The following is an 8,065-nucleotide window of genomic DNA, read 5'->3' as shown; positions in this document are numbered from 1 at the left end:
GGCCCGCTTCTTTTTTTTTCTTTTTCTTTTTGCTTAAGCGGAGAGGAAATGGGCCGTAGCTCGATTTTGGGCCATGAGCAACCAACTTCATACTGAAAAAACTTTTCCCTAAACAGATTAAAAATACCCCTCAAAAAACATTAAAAATATTTTTAAATCTCAAAAATATTTAAAATGTTTTTTTCGAGGGTACGCAAATTGCGTACCATATTTTTACAGAAGGCAGAGAACAATTTACAAGAAAAGTCATGAGCCAACAACTTAGCCTACGAGCTTACATCCACACACACCCCCTCATTAACATGCTACTCGCTCATACAGGTTTCAAAACACCGAGCTACAGACGTCTTCCAAGTTTGTATTGTTGGAAATATGCCCTAGAGGCAATAATAAATTAGTTATTATTATATTTCCTTGTTCATGATAATCGTTTATTATCCATGCTAGAATTGTATTGATAGGAAACTCAGATACATGTGTGGATACATAGACAACACCATGTCCCTAGTAAGCCTCTAGTTGACTAGCTCGTTGATCAATAGATGGTTACGGTTTCCTGACCATGGACATTGGATGTCATTGATAACGGGATCACATCATTAGGAGAATGATGTGATGGACAAGACCCAATCCTAAGCCTAGCACAAGATCATGTAGTTCGTATGCTAAAGCTTTTCTAATGTCAAGTATCATTTCCTTAGACCATGAGATTGTGCAACTCCCGGATATCGTAGGAATGCTTTGGGTGTGCCAAACGTCACAACGTAACTGGGTGGATATAAAGGTACACTACAGGTATCTCCGAAAGTGTCTGTTGGGTTGGCACGAATCGAGACTGGGATTTGTCACTCCATGTAAACGGAGAGGTATCTCTGGGCCCACTCAGTAGGACATCATCATAATGTGCACAATGTGATCAAGGAGTTGATCATGGGATGATGTGTTACGAAACGAGTAAAGAGACTTGCCGGTAACGAGATTGAACAAGGTATCGGGATACCGACGATCGAATCTCGGGCAAGTATCGTACCGATAGACAAAGGGAATTGTATACGAGATTGGTTAAGTCCTTGACATCGTGGTTCATCCGATGAGATCATCGTGGAACATGTGGGAGCCAACATGGGTATCCAGATCCCGCTGTTGGTTATTGACCGGTGAGTCATCTCGGTCATGTCTGCATGTCTCCCGAACCCGTAGGGTCTACACACTTAAGGTTCGGTGATGCTAGGGTTATAGAGATATTAGTATGCGGTAACCCGAAAGTTGTTCGGAGTCCCGGATGAGATCCCGGACGTCACGAGGAGTTCCGGAATGGTCCGGAGGTAAAGAATTATATATAGGAAGTGCTATTTCGGCCATCGGGACAAGTTTCGGGGTCACCGGTATTGTACCGGGACCACCGGAAGGGTCCCGGGGGTCCACCGGGTGGGGCCACCTGCCCCGGGGGCCACATGGGCTGTAGGGGGTGCGCCTTGGCCTATATGGGCCAAGGGCACCAGCCCCAAGAGGCCCATGCGCCAAGAGAAAGGGAAAGGAAGAGTCCTAAAGGGGGAAGGCACCTCCGAGGTGCCTTGGGGAGGAGGGACTCCTCCCTGGCCGCACCCTTCCTTGGAGGAAGGGCCAAGGCTGCGCCCCCCCCCCCCTCTCCCTTGGCCCTATATATAGTGGGGGGAAGGGAGGGCAACCATACCTAAGCCCTGGCGCCTCCCTCTTCCTCCCATGACACATCTCCCTCCTCCCGCAGCGCTTGGCGAAGCCCTGTTGGAATCCCGCTACTTCCACCACCACGCCGTCGTGCTGCTGGATCTCCATCAACCTCTCCTCCCCCCTTGCTGGATCAAGAAGGAGGAGACGTCGCTGCTCCGTACGTGTGTTGAACGCGGAGGTGCCGTCCGTTCGACGCTAGGATCATCGGTGATTTGGATCACGACGAGTACGACTCCATCAACCCCGTTCTCTTGAACGCTTCCGCGCGCGATCTACAAGGGTATGTAGATCCACTCCTCCCTCGTTGCTAGATGACTCCATAGATAGATCTTGGTGACACGTAGGAAAATTTTGAATTATGCTACGTTCCCCAACAGAGTGGTATCAGAGCCAGGTCTATGCGTAGTTTCTATGCACGAGTAGAACACAAAGTAGTTGTGGGCGTTGATTTTGTTCAATATGCTTACCGTTACTAGTCCAATCTTGATTCGGTGGCATTGTGGGATGAAGCGGCCCGGACCGACCTTACACGTACTCTTACGTGAGATTGGTTCCACCGACTGACATGCACTAGTTGCATAAGGTGGCTAGCGGGTGTCTGTCTCTCCCACTTTAGTCGGATCGGATTCGATGAAAAGGGTCCTTATGAAGGGTAAATAGCAATTGGCATATCACGTTGTGGTTTTTGCGTAGGTAAGAAACGTTCTTGCTAGAAACCCATAGCAGCCACGTAAAACATGCAAACAACAATTAGAGGACGTCTAACTTGTTTTTGCAGGGTATGCTATGTGATGTGATACGGCCAAAAGGATGTGATGAATGATATATGTGATGTATGAGATTGATCATGTTCTTGTAATAGGAATCATGACTTGCATGTCGATGAGTATGACAACCGGCAGGAGCCATAGGAGTTGTCTTTATTTATTATATGACCTGCGTGTCATTGAACAAACGCCATGTAATTACTTTACTTTATTGCTAACCGTTAGCTGTAGTAGTAGAAGTAATAGTTGGCGAGACAACTTCATGAAGACACGATGATGGAGATCATGGTGTCATGCCGGTGACGATGATGATCATGGAGCCCCGAAGATGGAGATCAAAAGGAGCAAAGTGATGATGGCCATATCATGTCACTATTTGATTGCATGTGATGTTTATCATGTTTATACATCTTATTTGCTTAGAACGACGGTAGTAAATAAGATGATCCCTCACTAAAATTTCAAGAAAGTGTTCCCCCTAACTGTGCACCGTTGCGAAAGTTCGTCGTTTCGAAGCACCACGTGATGATCGGGTGTGATAGATTCTTACGTTCACATACAACGGGTGTAAGCCAGATTTACACACGCGAAACACTTAGGTTGACTTGACGAGCCTAGCATGTACAGACATGGCCTCGGAACACAAGAGACCGAAAGGTCGAGCATGAGTCGTATGGTAGATACGATCAACATGAAGATGTTCACCGATGTTGACTAGTCCGTCTCACGTGATGATCGGACACGGCCTAGTTGACTCGGATCATGTAATCACTTAGATGACTAGAGAGATGTCTATCTGAGTGGGAATTCATAAGATGAACTTGTTTATCCTGAACATAGTCAAAAGGATTTTGCAAATTATGTCGTACCTCACGCTTCAGTTCTACTGTTTAGATATGTTCCTAGAGAAAATTTAGTTGAAAGTTGGTAGTACCAATTATGCGGACTAGGTCCGTAAACTGAGGATTGTCCTCATTACTTCATAGAAGGCTTATGTCCTTAATGCACCGCTCAGTGTGCTGAACCTCGAACGTCGTCTGTGGATGTTGCGAACATCTGACATACACATTTTGATAACTACGTGATAGTTCAGTTAAACGGTTTAGAATTAAGGCACCGTAGACGTTTTGAAACGTCGCGAAACATATGAGATGTTTCGAGGGCTGAAATTGGGATTTCAGGCTCGTGCCCACGTCAAGAGGTATAAGACCTCCGACGATTTTCTTAGCTTGCAAACTAAGGGAGAAAAGCTCAATTGTTGAACTTGTGCTCAGATTGTCTGAGTACAACAATCGCTTGAATCGAGTGGGAGTTGATCTTCCAGATGAAATAGTGATGGTTCTCCGAAGTCATTACCACCAAGCTGCTTGAGCTTCGTGATGAACTATAATATATCAGGGACATATATGATGATCCTTGAGATATTCGCGATGTTTGACACCACAAAAGTAGAAATTAGGAAGGGGCATCAATTGTTGATGGTTTGTGAAACCACTAGTTTCAAGAAGGGCAAGGGCAAAAAGGGATGCTTCATGAAACGGCAAATCAGCTGCTGCTCTAGTGAAGAAACCCAAGGTTGAACCCAAGCCCGAGACTAAGTGCTTCTGTAATAAGGGGAACAGCCACTGGAGCAGAATTACCCTAGATACTTGGTAGATGAGAAGGCTGTCGATAGAAGTATATTGGATATACATTGTGTTGATGTGTACTTTACTAGTACTCCTAGTAGCACCAGGGTATTAGATACCGGTTCGGTTGCTAAGTGTTAGTAACTTGAAATAAAAGCTACGGAATAAACAGAGACTAGCTAAAGGTGAGCTGACGATATGTGTTGGAAGTGTTTCCAATGTTGATATGATCAAGCATCGCACGCTCCCTCTACCATCGAGATTGGTGTTTGCGTTGAGCATAGACATGATTGGATTATGTCTATCGCAATATGGTTATTCATTTAAGGAGAATAATGGTTACTCTGTTTATTTGAATAATACCTTCAATGGTCTTGCACCTAAAATGAATGGTTTATTGAATCTCGATCGTAGTGATACACATATTCATGCCAAAAGATATAAGATAGTAATGATAGTACCACCTACTTGTGGCACTGCCACGTAAGTCATATCGGTGTAAAACGCATGAAGAAGCTCCATGTTGATGGATCTTTGGGCTCACTCGTTTTGAAAAGTTTGAGACATGCGAACCATGTCTATTGGTGTATATGCATGGAGAAACTCCATGCAAATGGACCGTTTGGACTCACTTGATTTTGAATCACTTGAGACATGCAAATCATACCACATGGGCAAGATGACTGAAAGCCTCGGTTTCAGTAAATGGAACTAGAAAGCAACTTGTTGGAAGTAATACATTTTGATGTGTGCAGTCCATTGAGTGCTGAGGCATGTAGTGGATATCATTATGTTCTTACTTCACAGATGATTTGAGTAGATGTTGAGTATATTTACTTGATGAATCACGAGTCTGAATTATTAAAAGGTTCAAGTAATTTCAGGGTGAAGTTGAAAGATCATCATGACAAGAGGATAAAATATCTATGATATGATCATAGAGATGAATATCTGAATTACGAGTTTGGCACAGAATTAAGACATTGTGGAAATTGTTTCACAACTAGTACAGCCTGGAACACCATAGTGTGATGGTGTGTCCGAACATCATAACTGCACCCTATTGGATATGATGCATACCATGATGTCTCTTATCGAATTACCATGATAGTTTATGGGTTAGGCATTAAAGACAACCACATTCACTTTAAATAGGGCACCATGTAATTCCGATGAGATGACACCATATGAACTATGGTTTAGAGAAACCTAAGCTGTCATTTCTTAAAAGTTTGGGGCTGCGACGCTTATGTGAAAAAGTTTCAGGCTGATAAGCTCGAACCCAAAGCGGATAAATGTATCTTCATAGGACACCCAAAACAGTTGGGTATACCTCCTGTCTCAGATCCGAAAGCAATAAGGGATTGTTTCTAGAATCGGATCCTTTCTCGAGGAAAAGTTTCTCTCGAAAGAATTGAGTGGGAGGATGGTGGAGACTTGATGAGGTTATTGAACCGTCTCTTCAACTAGTGTGTGGCAGGGCACAGGAGTTGTTCCTGTGGCACCTACACCAATTGAAGTGGAAGCTTATGATAGTGATCATGAAACTTCAGATCAAGTCACTACCAAACCTCGTGGGATGACAAGGATGCATACTACTTCAGAGTGGTACCTAATCCTGTCTTGAAAGTCATGTTGCTAGACAACAATGAACCTACGAGCTATGGAGAAGCGATGGTGGGCCCGGATTCCGATAAATGGCTCGAGGCCATAAAATCCGAAAGAGGATCCATGTATGAAAACAAAGTGTAGACTTTGGAAGAACTACTTGATGGTCGTAAGGCTGTTAGGTACATATGGATTTTAAAAGGAAGACGGACAATGATGGTAAGTATCACCATTAAGAAAGCTCGACTTGTCGTTAAGATGTTTTCCGACAAGTTTAAGGAGTTGACTACGATGAGACTTTCTCACTCGTAGCGATGCTAAGAGTCTGTTGGAATTATATTAGCGATTACTGCATTATTTATGTAATCTTGCAGATAGGATGTCAAAACATTGTTTCCTCGACGATTTTCTTGAGGAAAGGTTGTATGTGATACAACCGGAAGGTTTTGTCAATCCTGAAAAGATGCTAATAAGTATGCAAAGCTCCAGCAATCCTTCTAAGGACTGGAGTAAGCATCTCGGAGTTGGAATGTATGCTTTGATGAGATGATCAAAGATTTTGGGTTTATACAAAGTTTATGAGAAACTTGTATTTCCAAAGAAGTGAGTGGGAGCACTATAGAATTTCTGATAAATATATGTTGACATATTGTTGATCAGAAATGACGTAGAATTTCTGGAAAGCATATAGGGTTATTTGAAAGTATTTTTCAATGGAAAGCCTGGATTAAGCTACTTGAACATTGAGCATCAAGATCTATAAGGATAGATCAAAATTCTTAATGGTACTTTCAAATGAGCACATACCTTGACATGATCTTGAAGGTGTTCAAGATGGATCAGTCGAAGAAGGAGTTCTTGCTTGAGTTGTAAGGTATGAATTTAAGACTTAAAGCTCGACCATGGCAGAAGAAAGAGAAAGGACGAATGTCGTCCCCTATGCTTTTGTCATAGGCTCTATACGGTATGCCATGCTAAGTACCGCACCTGATGTGTGCCTTGCCACATGTCTGGAAAGAGGGTACAAAGGTGATCCAGGAGTGGATCACTAGATAGCGGTCAAAAATTGTCCTTGGAGTAATAAGGACATGTTTCTCGATTATGGAGGTGATAAAGAGTTCGGCGTAAAGGGTTACATCGATGCAAGCTTAACACCTATCCGGATAGCTCTGAGTAGAGATACCGGATACGTATAATGGAGCAACAATTTAGAATAGCTCCAAGTAGAACAGTTATTTGAAATGGCTCCAAATATAGCGTAGTAGCTGCATCTACAAGATGACATAGAGATTTGCGAAGTACATACGGATCTGAAAGATTCAGACCCGTTGACTATAACATTTCTCACAAGCATAACATGATCAAACCCAGAACTCATCGAGTGTTAATCACATGGTAATGTGAACTAGATTATTGACTCTAGTAAACTCTTTGGGTGTTAGTCACATGGGGATGTGACCTTGAGTGTTAGTCACATAGCGATGTGAACTGGATTATTGACTCTAGTGCAAGTGGGAGACTGTTGGAAATATGCCCTAGAGGCAATAATAAATTAGTTATTATTATATTTCCTTGTTCATGATAATCGTTTATTATCCATGCTAGAATTGTATTGATAGGAAACTCAGATACATGTGTGGATACATAGACAACACCATGTCCCTAGTAAGCCTCTAGTTGACTAGCTCGTTGATCAATAGATGGTTACGGTTTCCTGACCATGGACATTGGATGTCATTGATAACGGGATCACATCATTAGGAGAATGATGTGATGGACAAGACCCAATCCTAAGCCTAGCACAAGATCATGAGATTGTGCAACTCCCGGATATCGTAGGAATGCTTTGGGTGTGCCAAACGTCACAACGTAACTGGGTGGCTATAAAGGTACACTACAGGTATCTCCGAAAGTGTCTGTTGGGTTGGCACGAATCGAGACTGGGATTTGTCACTCCGTGTAAACGGAGAGGTATCTCTGGGCCCACTCAGTAGGACATCATCATAATGTGCACAATGTGATCAAGGAGTTGATCATGGGATGATGTGTTACGAAACGAGTAAAGAGACTTGCCGGTAACGAGATTGAACAAGGTATCGGGATACCGACGATCGAATCTCGGGCAAGTATCGTACCGATAGACAAAGGGAATTGTATACGAGATTGGTTAAGTCCTTGACATCGTGGTTCATCCGATGAGATCATCGTGGAACATGTGGGAGCCAACATGGGTATCCAGATCCCGCTGTTGGTTATTGACCGGTGAGTCATCTCGGTCATGTCTGCATGTCTCCCGAACCCGTAGGGTCTACACACTTAAGGTTCGGTGATGCTAGGGTTATAGAGATATTA

Source organism: Triticum urartu, chromosome 6 (genome assembly GCF_003073215.2).
Source record: "Triticum urartu cultivar G1812 chromosome 6, Tu2.1, whole genome shotgun sequence".
Lineage (NCBI taxonomy): Eukaryota > Viridiplantae > Streptophyta > Magnoliopsida > Poales > Poaceae > Triticum > Triticum urartu.
Note: the sequence above shows the minus strand (reverse complement) of the source record.